Here is an 18,881-nt window from a genome sequence, read left to right as displayed (position 1 = left end):
GAATGGAATGAAAAAAAGCACAAAGATAACTTCTCAAGAAACACTTCTCCGTGATCTCAATGGTGGAATTTGACTGACTACATTTCTTTTATTAAATATTGTACTTCCTGTCTGATAATTATAGTTAGGATCTGGAAATCAGACAGCTGCTGAAAGAGGTTCGCCATTTGGTTTTAGAGGAGATCACAGACTTTGGATGCCCACACTAATTCTTTCAGCCTCCTAGGAAGTCATCTCATAAATATCTATTTCAGAGTTCTAAAATGGTTAAATGACACCATGATAACCTGATTTAAAGAAAATGTTACAAGAGGGCCTTAAATGGTACCCTGGTGGCCTAGAAGAGTTAATGCAGTTTTCTTAAGTGCCCAATTCAGTTTTAGTTTGTAATGTACAGAGCAGGGACTGTGTCTCAATAACTCACTGATAGTTTCATCTAATATCAGTACATTAAGGGGAGATAAGATTTTCGAAGGACTCTATCCTAGTGCAGCTAGCCATTCTATGTAATTCACCTCGGCTGGAGAAAGGAAGATGGAGGACATTTAGTTTATTTTATGACACGAAGTGTTGCTCAGTTCTGGAACTGAAAACAAAGCCAATGAATATTGTTAAGGGAAAAAGAAAGGAAGTTGAAGCCTTTGCAAATTAAACATCTTTTGAAGAAATATTGAAATGATTATCTGTTTAAAGAATATTACAAGTAGACATGAAAATAGTAAGTAGTAATGCGTTTGAGAAGAAAGGCTTAAATGGGAAAAGGATGAGAGAGGAAATTCATTATATTAATATGTTACACTGTCAAACAAAAAAGCATTTCAAAACAAGAGAAAAGAGATTATTTACAGGGCCTATATTGCTTTCTTCTGAAATATAGTTGATATTTATGCATAACCCTTTCTGGAAACAAAGAATACTGACTTCTTATAGTAGGTGTGCATCACCAGTAGAGTATTGAACTTTGCATAGTATTTGATAACAGAACCGTATAATACATCCTAAGAGCAGGGAGCAGATAGAAACTTACTCTTTTTCTTATATTACCTGAAACATGTATTTCTTATGTTTTGTTTACTATAAAAATTGTCAGAACTTAATTATTTTAAATGCTGTTTAATATTATAGCATCAAATTACACGATCACTTTGAACATAAGAAGTGGCATGAAAACATAAAAATGAAGTGATGATAAATAGAAAAGAAACAGTTTTGGATCCAAGGTAGAAAACATCTCTGGCATTTATAAAGTGTTTGGCTGGATGAATAAATCAACTAATAGATGCACAGTAGTGTAGAAACAACAACAGAGTTTAGCTACCAGCCCATCAGTCATCTTAAAGTTATTGCACATTTATACACGTGTAAAGTTCTTAAGGCCAGAAACAGCTCAAGAGAAGCACATTTAATTTAGAAGAAAATGGTCACATCTCTGGATTCTTAGCTCTCATGTGCAGTAGTTGGATTACCTTGAAGAGACCATTACACCATTCTTTGTGCATAAGTTGGGTGTAGCTGTAAGTTTTCTATGGTCCCACCAGGCCCTGCAGTACCTCCCGGCCCACAGTCCCACTGCTGTTTATAAAATAATCATTCAGAGGCTTATATTAATTACCAATTGTATGGCCTATGGTAGGCTTCTTGCTAGCTAGCTCCTATAACTTAACCCATTTCTATTAATCTGTAAATTACCATGTGGCTGTGGCATTACCAGTCTGCTGGCAACTTGCTGCTCCATTGGCTGTGGCTGGCATCTCCCCTTCCTCTCCTTTCTTCTCTCTGTATATCTGCTTGGATTTCCCACCTGCCTCTAAGTTGCCTTGCCATAGGCCAATGCAGCTTTCTTTATCAGCCAATCAGAGCAACACATATTCACAGCATACAGAAAGACATACCACAGCAGTTAATGATTTAACAGTACCTTCATTGCTGACTATCTTAGAGAAAGCTTCAATAAGTGACAGATTTTATGTAATAGATGGGACTGAAATAAATGATTAACTACATTGGAAACAGGAAATGAGGCACATTAAAGAGTTATATTGAAAGGGGGAACCGTTGGTGTATGGCTTTTCCCAAGGAGAAATGAACAAACGTCACTCACTCGGGTGGAAACGATGTGACAACGTAATTATTTCTCCAACGTCCAACTTGAAGAACAACTGATGTTATTGTGACTCTTCATAGGAGTATGGGTAAAGAGGCTACAGAAACATGGATGACTCCAAAATCACCGAGTCCCTGAAAACTGTATCCCAGCATGTGTGGCAACTCATGAAAACTGCCTCCTCTTCTCAGCAGTCCTTACTGCTGATATGATCCCATCAACATCACTAGCTCCAGGAACTTCCTAAGACCTGTAAGTTATTTACTTCCAGAGCTTCATAAGCTTCTCTCCTTCTAGGTGGGGGTGTTTCAATTTGGAAGAGGTTTTTGTAGAACAACCATAAAATTTTATTAATATTTATGTGAGGAAATTCAGGAAATAAAGTAACAAGGTTCAAATAAGAGTGTTAAAATTTCAAACTTCAGTTGGAAAACTATATATAAAAATAAAAGAGACATGTAAAATAATAAAAATATTTATAGTATATAATAAAAAAGGAATGTGATAACATGCATGAAGAATTACAGCCATCAACTCTACAACATTTAATCCAACAGGATTAAATCTACATACAGCAAATCAGAATCTAGTATAACTTTGTTGATCTTTAGATTTTATATTCAATAATATCCCTACATCAAGGGACCAGTCTAAGTAATACCCCAACAGGCATCTTATGAATTTCCACATAAATTGTTTCCTTACTCTTTCAAGGCATTTGTTTCTTTCTGCCAAAGCTCTTATTCTTTATTCATAGAATTTTGACTACTGATTTATAACCCTTCTCCCATTTGACAGTCGTTCACAGGAAGAGGCAGCATGGAATTTGCCATTCTAAAATAAGCTGACATATAAGCAGATGTTGGAACAATGTAAGTAAGGGTATTTGAGGGTCTTGAATAACAAACATATCAAAAGATATAGCCTTTACATCTAAGGCAGTCACTATCATAGTTTCAATAAGAAATCCTCCCGTACTCTCATGTTTGGAACACTTGGTCCTCAGTTGGTCCTGCTGTTTGGAGAGGTGATAGGACATTTAGGAAGTAGAGCTTTGCTGTAAGAAATGCACCCCTAGGTGGACTTTAAAGGTTTGTAGCTTCATCCTACTTCCTGATCTCTTTCTGCTGCTAACTCTGTGAGGGCGCAATGTGATCAGCCTGCTTCCTACTTCTGCTGCTGTGCTTCCTTGAGCTCATGAACTCTCTGGATTCATAAGCCAAAATAAACCAATTTCTTCCCTAATATACTCTTTGTCAGGGTACTTTTGCATAGCAACAGAACAGGAACTAATGAAAAATCATGTAAGGAAAGTCAGGCTGTTGTTATGGAGAAACTGTTTGCGTTTGGGAAGAATGTGTAAGACATTGGAACTTTGGCCTGGGAAAGCCTTTGAATCCTGTTAGCAGAGCTTAATGGGCCAGTCTAGTAGAAATTGAAGGATAGTAGTGCTTAGAGTAATGCAGACAGTGGAGGCCCAGGTAAGGATGCTTCAGAGCGGGGAGGGGAAGGACTCTTAAAATCTGGGTGGGATGTTATTCATTTGATATTTTTTTTTTTTTTTGGTTTTTCGAGACAGGGTTTCTCTGTGTAGCTTTGCGCCTTTCCTGGATCTCACTCTGTAGACCAGGCTGGCCTCGAACTCACAAAGATCCGCCTGGCTCTGCCTCCCGAGTGCTGGGATTAAAGGCGTGCGCCACCACCGCCCGGCTCATTTGATATTTTGGTAAGTAATTTTATAAAAAGTTGCCCATGTTAAAAATTTATGTACGCCGGGCGGTGGTGGCGCACGCCTTTAATCCCAGCACTCGGGAGGCAGAGGCCGGCGGATCTCTGTGAGTTCGAGGCCAGCCTGGGCTACCAAGTGAGTTCCAGGAAAGGCGCAAAGCTACACAGAGAAACCCTGTCTCGAAAAACCAAAAAAAAAAAAAAAATTTATGTGATCCTGAACTAAAAAGTAAGGGACTAATTTCTTTGGCTAAGGAAATTTCAAGGCATCCTAACATTGAGTGTATGGTATGGCTGATGGTTACTTCTTGTAGGTCTATCATGTAAAAGAGCAACAAGTGGGACAGAAATAAAATCTGCAATGTTTGGAGTGAGAAAAAGCACCATGAAGTCCTTAAGGTTGCAGCTAAGTTGAAGTCATGTGCTAAAGAGTCTGTAACTGTCAAAGAGATTGATGCTTTTAAGAAGAAGCCTCCTGCTCTGTCTTGGCACAGGGAAAGTGCCCAGCGGCAGCTACAACTTGTGAAAGAGAGACGTAAGTACTGTTTGCTCTGAGAAAGCAAGTGCCTAGGAAAATTCTGCACCAGTTTCAATGTACAGAAGCTGCTGCAAGCTGGACATGGTGGTACATTCCTTTAATTCTAACACCCAGGAGGCAAAGGCAGATTGATTTCTTTGAGTTCAAGGCCAGCCTGGTCTACATAGTGAGTTCCAGTAAAGCAGGAACTACAACTACACAGAGAGACCCTGTATCAAAACAAACAAAACAAATAAAAACGAAAATCAAAAACGTCACTCAGAAGTTGCTGCTGCTGGGATTCAAGGGGCCCAATATTTCCCTCAAGCTATCAGCCAAACATGATAATGCCATCCACTTGGAAGCTTGTTTATTGACCAGAAAGTTGCAGGACTTGGGGAAGCATGAATTCTTCCTCCATGATTTCAGGGAACCACTGAGGTCACACAATATGTGGCAGGATTGGAGTGCCTATGAGGAGGCCCTGAGATGCCACTGCCTGAAGGGTAAAGGTGGAAGTCTGGGTTTCAGTGGATACAGCAATATGTTGGAAATGTCAGTCACAAGGCATCTTTGAAATCAAGTACACACAGTATAACACATCCATGAGAAAAATATATGTTCCAGGCAGCAAAACTGGAGGGGTGGAACCAAGTAAGTCCTTTGAAAGTGAAGCCCTAGATGATAACAAACATGGATCTCCAGTACATGTTTTTGCCTGCTAGGCTTTGGTCTTCCTTTGGTGGAATCATTCCCCACTGTATCCTCTTTTGAAATGCTTAAGTACATTTTCTGTCATCGAATGTTGGAAGTGTGTGATTTGTTTTTTGATTTTACAGGTGATCGTGATGAAGTGATTAGCTTTGTTTCAGAAGAAACTTGAGCCGCGCAGTGGTGGCGCACGCCTTTAATCCCAGCACTCAGGAGGCAGAGGCAGGTGGATCTCCATGAGTTCGAGGCCAGTCTGGACTACAGAGTGAGTTCCAGGAAAGGCGTAAAGCTACACAAAGAAACCCTGTCTCAAAAAACAAAAAAAAAAAAAAAAAAAAAGAAAAAGAAATAAAAGAAAAAGAAACTTGGACTTTTGAAGAGTCTCCGGGATGCGAGTATTATTTCTTTATTGTAAAATAACTATTATTAATTAATATATTAAAATATGTTTTATAGATTTCAATCTATTGTAATCACCATTATTTATGGTAGCCTTGTCTTATCTTTGTCTATGTAGAACCTCTTCCATTTGACTTGTGATCAGATCTACCTCTTCCTACCTACAGCTCTTACATTTGTGTCTTCTTTATCATCATCATCATCATCATCATCATCATCATCATCTTCATCATTATTGTGAAGAGACTATCTCACAGCAGATGCCTCAGTCCTATGGCACTTACAATCTTTCTTCCCCCCTCTTCCTCAATGTTCTTCTGTAATATCACCCTTGAGACATTGGCACTTCTGAGACATTGAAGTCTTACGATGTCCTGAACTTGTTTGTGATGACTTTATATTGATTATCAACTTGAAAGCATCTGGAATCACTGAGGAGACAATGAATAATTGAGAGGAATTATCTTTTACGTTTAACAGGTTAATTGAGATGGGAAGACCTACCTTAAAGGAGAGCAGCACTATTCCCTAGGCTTTGGCCCTGAACTTTACAAAAGAAAGACAGAATACTCATTACGCTCTTCTTCCTGTACTCAGAGAGAATACAACTAGCTGTTTCAGCCTCTTGTTGACTTGTCTTCACCACTACGAGGGACTATACCCTAAACCTGTGAGCCAAAACTAACACATTCTCCTGTAAATAGCTTTTGTAAGGATATGCTATCCCACCACTGAGAAAAATGATGAAGACATTTACATTTTAAATTTCTTACTCAGAATCCCCCCCCAAAAAAATCATTTCTCTCAGGAGCATTTACCCACGATAAAACACACTGTGGCATTTAGAAGCCATATGATGGGTAATAGAGGTGCTCATAGAAGTGGCCATTGTTTTCTATATCTCTTCAGAAGACAAAGCTAAGAAATGCATTTGAAGCACAAAATGTAATTTACTTAAAGAAGATAAAATTCCAATGGAAAAATATGGAGTTTTAATTGTATGTAAACTTATTATTTATTTCCTGTTACTCTAATGTCAACAATCATGGTTTTTTTTTTTTATGATTCCTCTATAATCACTTCTTTTTCCCCTAAATTCCAATACAATACTTTCATAGTATCTGTGATGGCTAATATTAATTGTCAACTTGAAAGTACCTAGAGTCATATGGTAGATGAGTCTTTAGTCATGCCTATGGGAAGTTATCTTTACTATGCTAATTATTATGCAAAGTCAAATATTAATTGTGAGAGAGACCATGTTCTAGGTTCTGGATACTGGACTGCATAGACTGGAGAAAGTGGCAACAGCATTAACACACATTCATCACTCTTGGATGCTTGACTGTAGATGTCGTGCTATCATGTGATCAGCTGCTTCAAGCTCCCTTCACCTTAAATTCATTACCCAAAATGGACTGCAAGCTCTGTCCTTAAATCTTCTACTCATGATGGACTGTACACTTTAACTCTGAGCCAAAATACACCCCTTTTCCCTTTAGTTATTTTATCATAGCAACTGGAAATAGCTTATGTTATTGCTGCCTAAAATATAAATATTCAAACTCCATAATTACCTTTTATCCAAGAATGTTTAAAACTAAAGTACACAGTCAAATTATTGTTGTAAAGGTGCTAAACACAGTGCTCATTTCTGCTTTAGACCACCTATTTGTGTTTTTGTGGATGCATTTCTTTCTGTTTCTATTTATTTATTCATTTGTTGACTAGAACTTAAACCCAGAGTGTCATACATGCTAAGAAAACATTTAGCACTGATATACATTTAAAGCCCTATCAAATGATTTAGTTAAAGGTGGTAACTAACATATTTGTTCACTTTTACAATTTGTTTAAATATTAACCTTTTATTTTTAACAGTACTTTTAACTTTTCCCTTCAAATGAATTCTGTCTTATTTTTGGAGAAGTGAAAAACAGAACCAAACTAGGAATTTTTTAATGGAATTTGCATTTTTGTGAAGTTAACTTTTTTACTCTGTATTTGTATTTGTTAATTTAGACATTTGTGTCTTTCAAAAACCCTAAACTCCCCTTAATTTAAGGAGCATCATGACGACACAGGACTGGATTATGTGGGGGTGGGGCACAGAGTAAGGCACTGTCCAGTCTCTGTAATAAAAGTGTTTTCACTGATTTATTTTTATAGACACAGATCACTTTAAGATATTTCCCCAAGGATAAATGTAACTTCACATTTTTCTGTCAGACCCAAATTCTATCTTAGTGTTTGTAGTAGCTAAAAATATCAAACAAAATTGCATAGGGCTAGAAAAAGATAGTTGTGTGTGTATGTGACTGTGTGGTATCAGAATGAAGGGGGAGAAGATGGGATGAGGGTAGCAATTTCATTTCATGCTCAATTCTTTGGTCAATAGCTTCTGCTGATAAGCTGCAGCTGTGATCTGAAGGAGAAATGTCCCCATGGACTCATGTTTGAATACTTGGTCCTAATCGACGGGTGCTATTTGGGAAGGTTATGGAACTTTTAGGAGCTGGAACCTTGTTGGGGGAAGTGGCCCTGGGGCTTCATAGCCAGGCCCCACTTCCTCTTCATTCTGTTTTCTGAGTGTGGTTGCAGGAGGGCCAGCAAACTTCCTGCTTCTTTTGCTGTGTCTTTCATGACCATGATGGACTGTCTCATTTAAGAACTGTCTGCTAACCTAAATCCTTTCTCTCTTGAGTTGTGTTTGTTGTCAGGGTATTTTATCATAACAACTGAAAAGTAATTAAGATAGCTAATAATGCTTAATGTACTTATATCCATCTCCAATGCTTTGATCAAGGTTGTTTTATCCTTTCAGAATAACATTTTGTAGACATTTTTATCTTATATCTTCGCAGATGTATATTGCAGAATTCCTTTATTTTTATAGCTATATTTTATTCCTAGAATTTTATCTATATAGCTCTGTGAACACTTTCAAAAGGAAAACCCTCAGATTACTCATGACAAAGGAAATACTATTTCTGTTATCTGTATATATGAAACTTGCTAAAAATCCTTTATAGAAATAGAGCTAACCATATATCTTTGACTGTCCTTGTGAGAAAATTTAATTCCTTTTCTACTGTTGTCAGTAATTGGTAAATAGATGTATATTTTAGTAGTTAAGAGGCATGTAGGGGAACTTTGGAACAAAATCAATCTACCAGATACCATTGCACAGTTTCATTAACTTTCCTTTTCAAGTTCAGGCCTCAGGGTGGATCAAGGTCAGGTATTTTTATTTCATATTGGGATGATCACAACATTATTTAGAGTATTAATACACATTTTAATTTTAGTTCATTAAGTATTCTGCATTATCTCTAAATTGTGGGTTGAACAAAAGTAATTAAAAGGTTTGTCTGTGCCTTGTTGTCACAAGTCTGTACCTTATTGTCCCAAATAGAAGAGTATCTCTTCTACATAATTCCTGTCACAATTTGGCCCCGCAGGTAGGAAAAACTCTCAGTCCTGCCAAAGCTTCCATCTTCCACCAGTAACCGCAGTTTAGCGGCTGCTCATGAGATGTGTTTGCACATCGGAGGACCTTTCTAGTGACATATATGTTCCCATCAGGAGACTGTCATGTAGTTCAGGAGATGTTAACATTTCTTAATCTCTGTGTAAAAGTGATGCTTCCTGTTAATTTTGTTCTCGTCTGAGCACAAGTCTTCTGTGGGAGGTAGAATGATGTCACTGCAGTCATAGCATAAAATGTTCAACTTTAGAGTGAGACATGTTGTGGCATATATTTCACTACTTTTAAAAGCAGTGAAGCAAGTGCTTGGATGGTGATATCAGTTTTATACGTTCAAGTGTGACGGTTTCTAAGACTTGAGAATGACACTGGAATTAGTATTTCCCCTAACATACAGTTTTTACGTTGTAGCTCTAGATGAGGTCAAGCCCATTCATGGACGTATTGCATTTGGAACACTTGGGGCCCAACTATTTCATCTCCTGATTGTAGAGATATGTGCAAGCAAAGTTGTCTACCAGGGTCTTTAATAAAAGATGTCATGATTTAAAAATAAAAGAAAACCAAATCTTCAGTGTCAACTCTAAATTCATGAGGGTTCTTTAGAGTATTGAATCAACAAGTCTATTATGTTTGTTAAGAAAAAAAATAGAGAATCTTGAAATCAGTAATTTAGTTCAGTATTTGGTATTTAGTAATCCCTTCCTGGAGTCATTTTGATGACAAAGTTATTATTACAAACATGTAAAAAAAAAAAGTGGCAATTGCCATTGTCATCCTCAGAATCAGAAAGTGTTTGAAAAACCTTATCAGAACACTAAATATCAAAACCAAAGTGGTGACATGAAATCTTGGAAGACTGGCTAACATAGTCACATTCTGAATAGCCAATTAAATCAAGCAAAAGCACAGGCATGAAGCCTTACATTTTCAAACTGCACAGTGTGCTGCCATTGCACTACACTAGCATGAAACTGAAGGCATATTTCAACATAGAGTAGAGTCTAGAAGTCACCCAATGCATCTATAGATTGCATTTTGAAAACTATGCTAAGAGGCACAATGGAGAATACATAAACTTTTCTTTTTTTTTAATTTTTATTTTGCAGTACAATTCAGTTCTACATATCAGCCACGGATTCACTTGTTCTCCCCCCTCCGGCCCCCATCACCTTCCCCCCAGCCCACCCTCCATTCTCACCTCCTCCAGGGCAAAGCCTCCCCCAGGACTGAGATCAACCTGGTAGACTCAGTCCAGGCAGGTCCAGTCCCCTCCTCCCAGGCCGAGCCAAGCGACCCTGCATAGGCCCCAGGTTTCAAACAGCCATCTCATGCAATGAGCACAGGACCCGGTCCCACTGCTTGGGTGTCTCCCAAACAGATCAAGCCAATCAACTGTCTCACCAATTCATTGGGCCTGATCTAGTTGGTGACCCCTCAGCCATTATGTACTCACTCATAGGAGGATACTAGATGTGGAACAAGGATGACTGGACTGCTACTCACATCACCAGGGAGGCTACCTGGAAAACAGGACCCCAAGAAAGACATGGGGATCACCCAATGACGGAGAAATGGAAGAGATCTACAACAACAGCCTGTACATGAGTAGGGGTAATGAAGGGCAAGGATCGAGGGAAAGAGAGCTTGGGGGAGCGGGAGATCCCAGCTGGATCAACAACAGAGAGGGAGAACAAAGAATAGGAGACCATGGTAAATGAAGACCACATGAGAATAGGAAGAAGCAAAGTGCTAGAGAGGCCCACAGAAATCCACAAAGATACCCCCACAACAGACTGCTGGCAATGGTCGAGAGACAGCCCGAACTGACCTACTCTGGTGATGGGATGGCCAAACACCCTAATTGTCATGCTAGAAACCCCATCCAACTACTGAGGGATCTGGCTGCAGAGATCCATGGTTAGGCCCTGGGTGGAGCTCTGGGAGTCCAGTTAGCGAGAATGAGGAGGGTTTATATGGGCGAGAATTGTTGAGACCAAGGTTGGATAAAGCACAGGGACAAATAGCCAAACGAATGGAAACACATGAACTACATAAACTTTTCTAATGGCACTGCTTAATTAGTTACCAACACGCAAAAAAATGAAGTTAGACACTTATCTACAACCAGTAATAAAAATCAACCCAAAGCAGATTACATATAGAAGAAAGTACAAAGAAAATTATTCTGGAATTAAGATGGATGAGGATTTTTTTGATAAGACCTCAAAACTTCAGAAAAAGGGAAAGTAGAAAACTGAGATTATATCATGCTAAAAATATCTTGTAAAGAAAACTTAATAGTCTACACAAGGAAGAGAAAAATCTTCAGAATTTGAAAAAATAAACCAGCTTGTTGGTACATGCCTGTGATCCTAGCACATGGTAGCTTTTGGAGTTCAAGTCTAGCCTGTGTTATATAGAGCAAGACCTGGCCTCAAAACAAACACAAAAGAATGGGAAAGAATATTTGTAGGCTGTTCATCTGAGAGGGCTTATTAAGAACTCTAAAATTTCAGAGGTGAAATAAAAAAAATGATCTGATTATAAAATGAGGTAATAGACATTTCTGGACAAGAAAAAGAAAAAAAAGTGAACAACCACTACATGGAACAGTGCTCAACTTTATTAATGTCACCTTACTCAAGTAAGAAGACTGTTGTTAGAATGATGACAATGGAGAGCATGTGGAACAATGGGACCATTTCACAGAGCTGTGGGAATATATTCATTACAGAACATGTCATGAGTTTCAAAGGAAAAAATACCTTAAAAACAGAACTTGTAGAATCCAGCAAATATATTCAAAGGAAATGAAATCAGTATATCAGAAACATCTACATTTGTTGCTATCCCCATAGATAAGAAATCGAAAGAAGCAAGGTATCTACATTGGCATCATATCTATAATAGGCATATCTATGTCTATAATGGGCACCATCACATTAAGTTAAACAAGTCAGCCATACAAAGACAACTTTTCATGATTTCTCTCCTATGGTCATCTCAGAAATCAATTTCATAATTCAGAGTAGAATGATGGTTATCAGAAACCAGGGAGAGTAGGGGGAGGGGAAAAAAGAAAAAGTGTTCCTAAACTATGCTTAGATAGAGCAAAAAGTGTTGGTGTGCCAGTGCACAATACAGAAATATCAAGTAACAAGGATGCACTCTACACTTGAAAACAGTAGCAGAAAACAAGTTAGAGTTTTTCATCACACCTGCCAAAATGTCTGAAGAGGTAGACATATTTAATCTGATTTCGACATTATTCAATGTATACATATATTGAAACAAACTAATATGCACAAGTTGTAAGCTTAAGTGTATCTGTTAAAAATATTTTTTTAAAAAGTAGAAACCATATAAAATAAATACAAGAGACAGGTCACATAAGAAAAAATGAACAGTATCACCTATTGTCGAAATTTCAAATAAAATAACAAGATGCTACTGTACAAGAGTTAGAATGACCAATCTAAACTAAATGCAAAACCAAACTAAAATCCAAATCGCCTATTGGTAAGACTGTAGAGCAACCAGAAATTCAAAGATTACTAATCATCCCATCATTTTGGAAGTCAGTTAGATGGTTTCTCACAGTGTCAAGTACAGTTAGCATAATCCAGCAACTGTGCTCCTAGACATTTTCTCTGCCCTTCTGTAAACTTATGCCAATGTTAACCTGGCATGTGCTTTCTGATAAAAACTTTATTTGTGATCACCAAAACATAAGATGTCACTAAGCTGTCCATCCATGGTGAATGAATGCATGTTCTGTGACAAAGGCTTACAATGGAGTAATATTCAGATATAAAAAGAAATGAACTATCAAGTAATGGAAAAACATGGCTATTTCTCAAATGTTTATCATTTTAATAAAAAATGTGAAGGATTATGTACTACCTGATTTCAATTATATGACATACTACAAAAGGAAAATCTATAGAAAAACTGATGATCAGAGGTTTCTGGGAGAGAAGGAATATTTACACAGATGAAACATGGATGACTTACAAGGTGGTGAAATTATCCAGCATTCCACAGCAACACTGGATACACAAAATATTTGTCAAAACCTAAAGAAGAGAGAACACTAAGAACAGTAAAGTAAAATATGTAAGATTTTTAAAATCTAAGAGATTCTGAGATTTCAGGATGGATTTCTGTCTCCTGTATGCATATGAAACACAATCTTCTTTCAAATATATAAAACAATAGCACTGAGATTGGTGGGGACAAAGATTATTAACTGAGTAATTTTGGAAACATGGAGTAACACAATCAATTGACAGTGGATTAGAGATTGAAACACCAGTGTATAGTCTTATTTCCTTAATACAGATACAATAGTCACATATAGGAGTATTCATGTAATTTATATATAAATAGACTGATATTCAGAGACTCACTGCTGTCTTGTCTGGAAATGTCTTACAAATGATACCATACTCTATTTTTTAAAGTACACCTCAATTTTCAATATCATTTCCCAATGAACAAAAACAGAATTCCAGATGAAATGAAAAAACTTGCAGTTGGTTTTAGCTAGAAAGTATATAAGATGTGCCTGAATCATCTTATCTCAACAGAGAATTAAGAAAGGTACTCACCCCTCGCATGTGTGTTTGTGTGTGTGTGTGTGTGTGTGTGTGTGTGTGTGTGTGTGTGTGTGTGCGTGTATGTGTGTGGCCTAGGGACACAGTACCCAATAGAAATAGAAAGAACCCTCAAAGAGCCATCATAAGAACAAGAAGTTGATAAAGTTGTATTGAATTTTATCCAAGCATAAAAGAGATACCCACAAATTAATATTGATTTTAAGTAAATTATTGAATAAAGAAATGGAGAGAAAAGACAGGGAGCTTTTGCAGAAGAATATCAAATAATTTGTGTAGATGCTTCACTCTCAAAGAGGTAGAACATTGTTTATATTGAAAATAGGACTACACTCAGTGATTTCCTTCCAGAATGTACAACACAGGGAAAGGGTCCAAAGCAATCACCCACCAGTGGAGCAACCTGACAGCCATGGTCACGGCCAGATGACTCATGCATCACCAACCGTGAGAGGTCCTGCTGACAAGGGGAATGACTGACTAGATGGGATACAGATGTCATGCCACTTCTATGTGCTTCCTGGCTCACCCAAACAGGTGACCTGAGTATAATGATGAATCAGATATTAGACAAACTCCTCTAGACGTGTTTTAAAGCACTCACTGTCAAGACTTTAAAATTGCTGAGGTCATCAATAGAAGAGAACTGACTATTGTCGATGAAACTTAGCCCCAACAAACCTAACAACCATGTGTAACTTGGTATCTTAGATGGGATTCTGGTACCAAGGTGGGTGAAAAAGGGAGGTGGAGTTATTAACTAAGAACTATGAAATATTGTGTGAGACATGGAATTGGGTTAAAAATAGTGTATTAGTACTGGTTATATATAACAAATGTACTTTGCTGATGCCATAAGTAAGTAATAAAGCAACTGGGAAAATAGAGAAACAGTTTTGTTAAAATGTTAACTTCATCCATTTTATCATAAAAAAAAATCATTGCAAATAGAAACACAATACACTAAAATTAAGTACTTCTATGTAGTTAAACTGGCATCTGGAATGGAAGCTGTGAGGCATACATTACATGCTCTGCTTTCAATATGGAATATACTTTATATGTACCTATTCACTACCAAAACAACAATTCCATGACAGAGTTACAACTAGAAAAACAATTTGCTTTGTATCATCTTTCATAACTCATGTTCACTACCTTCATTCAGTCCTTCCCCATGTCCTATTACTTAAATCCTTCTTGTTCTTTCTTCATGTTGTACTGTACTCACAAAACATGCTTATCTCTAGTGTACTGTGTGATTTATGAATTTTTAAATTTTTACTTATTTTGTTTTGTCTGTATGGGTGTTTGTATACATACATAGATGTGTACCACATGAGCATCCAGTAGCCACAGAGGTCAGAATAGACTGTTGAATCACCTGGAAGTGGTGTTATAGATAATTGTGAACCACCACGTATATGCTGGAAACTGAACCTGGATCCACTGCAAAAGCAGTAATTGCTCTAAGAGCTGAACCATCTCTTGAGCCCCTCATCTTCCAAATTTAAAACTGGTACCTTATTAAATTAAAAAGATTCTGTACAAAGAAGGAAACAGTTACTTGACTGAAAAGAAATCTTACAGAATGGGAGGAAATCTTTGCCAGTTATATATCTGAGAGAGGATTATTATATAGAATATAAAATATGAAACAGAAAAACAATCATAATCTTAGCTAATAGGCTCAGTACAGAGTTCTCAAAAAAGAAAGACAGATAAAAAATAAACACAAATATCCATTAACTATTTAAAACAGTGTTCAAAATTCATAGCCATCAGAGAAATACCAAATTAAATTACTTTGAGGTTGCATCTCATTTCAGTCAGAATGATTAACTATCAAAAATATAAATAACAACTGAGTAATATTCCATTGTGTCAATGTAACAAATTTTCTTTACCCATTCTTCTGTTGTGGGACATCTAGGTTGTTCCCAGTTTCTGGCTATTGTGAATAAAGCCACAATAAGCATAGTTGAGCAGGTATCCTTGTGGTAGGCTAGAGTGTTCTCAAAGTACTTTTATTTGCATTTCCCTGATGGCTAAGGATGTTGAACATTTCTTAAGTGTTTCTCAGTCATTTGTGATTCTTCCATTGAGAATTATCTGTTTATATCTGCACCCCATTTTTCAATTGGATTATTTTTTCTTTATATCTAATTTCTTGAGTTCTTTATATGTTTTGGAAATCAGCCCTCTGTCCGATGTGGAGCTGGTGAAGATTCTTTTTCCATTCTGTATACTACTGTTTTGTCGTGTTGATGGTGTCCTTTGCCTTACAGAAGCTTTTCCCTTTCATGAGACCCAATTTATTAATTGTTGATCTTAGTGCCTGCGTTACTGTTTTCTGTTCATAAACTTATCTCCTGTGCCATACATTCAAGGCTGTTCCCCCATAGTGGTCAGAATGTATTATATGAGAGAAGAATATAATTTCAATAAATGTAATAAATTAAAAATACAAATAACAAATACTGAAAAGTGTATGAGGAAAGGGGAACCCTTAGATTAACTGCCTGTTGGAATACATATTTGTACAGCCAATATGAAAACCAGTATAGAGGATCCTCAGAAAACTAATAATAGACTTTTATATAATCCAGCTATATCACTTCTGGGCATAGAAATAAATATTCTGTATACTACCAAAGAAATACTTGTACATTCATTTTAATTGTTGCTTTCCATATTGTAACAACTAAATTGAATCTGTCTTGGTATCTAGCAACAGATGAGTGGATAATGAATTCATGGGACATATACACAATGGACTATTATTCATCAATCAAGAAATAAAAATTAAACATGTCAAAATATGTGGAATATAGCAAAGGTGGTGATTAGAATGAAATCCATCAACCAAAAAAGTACTTATTAGAGAAAATAAATGGTCCAAGGTCAATCATCTAGGTTTCCATCTATAAAACTGGAAAAAGAACAAAGTAAATAAAATGTTGGTAGAAAAATAAAAGTCCAGGAAACCAATTAAACTGGCTAGTTGTAATGTTGCACACTTGAAGTATCAAAACTCAAGATGCGGAGGCAGGAGAATATTAGTTCAAGATCAGCCTGTGCCACACAACAAGCTTCACATGGCCTGGTGTGTCCATATTGACCCTATGTGTGTGACTATAATTAATTGAAAACAGTAAGAATAAAGCAATGAAGCTTGTTCTTTAAAAGGATCTATAAAATTGACAAGCTTCTGTTCAGGAAAATTAAAAAACGAGACAGGATATAAAATATGTAACACCAGAAGCCAAAACCAAAGTCATCACTATAAATATAATGAACATTAATATACACACACATATAATATATATTATATATATTTAACAGCAATTAAAAAATAGCGGCTGTGAATTTAAGAGACAGTAGGTGGGGGTGCATGGGAAAGGTTGGAGGGAAAAATGGAATGGAGAAAACAATGTGTTTATATTCTGTTTTCAAAGCATAAATATAACAATATAAAGTGGTATTAAAAGAATACTATGTTGCTGGGTGATGGTGACACGCACCTTTGATCCCAGCACTTGGGAGGCAAATGCAGGTAGGTCTCTGTGAGTTCAAGGCCAGCCTGGTCTACAGAGCAAGTTCCATGACAGCCAGGGCTACATAGAGAAGCTCTGTCTTCAAAAACCAAACAACAACAATAACAAAATTTTTAAAAAGAATGCTATGAATGTTTCATACACACAAAATAATACCTAAATGGAATAAGCCGAAGGAGTCCAGACAAATATGCCAACTAAAACAAAAGATGTCACAAATGAAATTGTGGACAAATATTCCTCATGAATAGAGATGCAGAGATCCTAAAAACAGTGAATGAAATCCAACAACTAAAAAAAAATTATATACTATAACTAAGTGGGATTTATTATAAAAAAGCTAGTTGAACATTTGAAAATTCAATTAATTTAATCTTTTAGCTGTTAAAATTTAACGCCTGAATTTAATAAGAGCTCTCAGAAAACTGGGAATAGAGATAATTTCCTCAATTGGCATAAACTATAGAAACCTGTGACTGATTTAAGGCTAGGTGTAGAGCAGAAAATGTTCCTTTTCACCACTGGGCATCCTAAATAATGTAATAAAACAAAATAAAACAAATAAACTAAACAAGAAAAGAAAATAAAAGGTATATAGGTAGGGGAATAGAAATAAAAATACCTTTGATTATAAATGACAAAATTGTGTCTGTAGAAAATCCAAGAGAATTGACAAACAAGCCTTAGAACTAATAGGCAATTGTTGAAAGGTTGTAGGAAGCACATTTATCATAATAAAAGACAAGGAGATTCATCTGCAATGATAAAAGGAGTGTGGATTTAAAATACATGTCCAGTTACATTATCATTTGTGGTGATATTGTGTTCCCAAATATATTGCGCATGCTAATAAACTTATCTGGGGTCAGAGAACAGAACAGCCACTAGATATAGAGGCCAGAAAATGGTGGCACTCACACCTTTAATCCTAACATTACAAAGGCAGAGATCCGTCTGGATCTCTGTGAGTTCAAAGCCATACTGGAAACAGCCAGGCATGGTGACAGACACTTATAATCCTGGGAAGTGATGGCAGGAAGCAGAAAGGTATATAAGGCATGAGGACCAGTAACTAGAGCTGGTTACGCTTTTAGGCTTTTGAGCAGCAGTTCAGCTGAGATCCATTCAGATGCGGACTCAGAGGCTTTCAGTCTGAGGAAACAGGATGAACTGAGGAACTGGCAAGGTGCGGTAGTTGTGGCCTGTTCTGTTTCTCTGACCTTTCAGTTTCACCCCAATACCTGGCTCCAGGTTTGTTTTTATTAATAAGACCTTTTAAGATTCATGTTACAATCATTAGTAAAATTAAATGCTTATGAATAAATTAATGGAATATGTATATACTATACCATCTCTATGAGAAAAGCTATAATATCCTGATGAAATTTACAAATAATAACTGAATAATGAGACAGGCAATGTTCATGAACAAGAAGACTCAATCAATGCTGCCAAGGTGTCTGTGTGCCCCAATAATATTTATACAAAGTAAAATCAGATGTTTGTGTACCCCAATAATATCTATATGCAATGAAATTTGAATCAAATCAGCAGGAAGATGTTTTGTGGGACTTTAAAACAGACCCCAAAGTTTGTATGGACAAAGAAACATTCCTAAGTAAGTCAACTTACTATTAGAAGAAAAACAAAGACTGGGCAGATGTAAATGTACAATCTACCACTAAGCTAATCAATCAAGCACAGGTTGATGAGCTCAGGCAGTAACTGTGTAGTTAAAAAGCAGAGAAAAAGGAATTTC

At 36.7% G+C, this 18,881-nt stretch overlaps 1 long non-coding RNA gene across 2 annotated transcripts in view; it reads left to right on the top strand.

Annotated features, from left to right (window-relative positions):
* The window catches only part of LOC128110467 (uncharacterized), a 6,369-nt gene extending 1,025 nt beyond the window's left edge, over window positions 1-5,344 (top strand). Inside the window, exons 3-6 of one of the 2 annotated variants that reach the window (XR_008218214.1) lie at window positions 2,185-2,356; window positions 2,903-2,976; window positions 4,147-4,367; window positions 5,189-5,344. This is a non-coding gene — a long non-coding RNA (uncharacterized LOC128110467). The remainder of the gene's footprint in view (window positions 1-2,184; window positions 2,357-2,902; window positions 2,977-4,146; window positions 4,368-5,188) is intronic. The other variant, XR_008218213.1, reaches the window with a different exon arrangement.
* Window positions 5,345-18,881: the final 13,537 nt, after the last annotated feature.

The sequence above is a fragment of the Peromyscus californicus genome, unplaced genomic scaffold (assembly GCF_007827085.1).
Source record: "Peromyscus californicus insignis strain IS unplaced genomic scaffold, ASM782708v3 Scaffold_15__1_contigs__length_86483966, whole genome shotgun sequence".
In the NCBI taxonomy this organism is placed as follows: Eukaryota; Metazoa; Chordata; class Mammalia; order Rodentia; family Cricetidae; genus Peromyscus; species Peromyscus californicus.
Note: the sequence above shows the minus strand (reverse complement) of the source record. Positions and strands in the feature narration are given on the sequence as shown.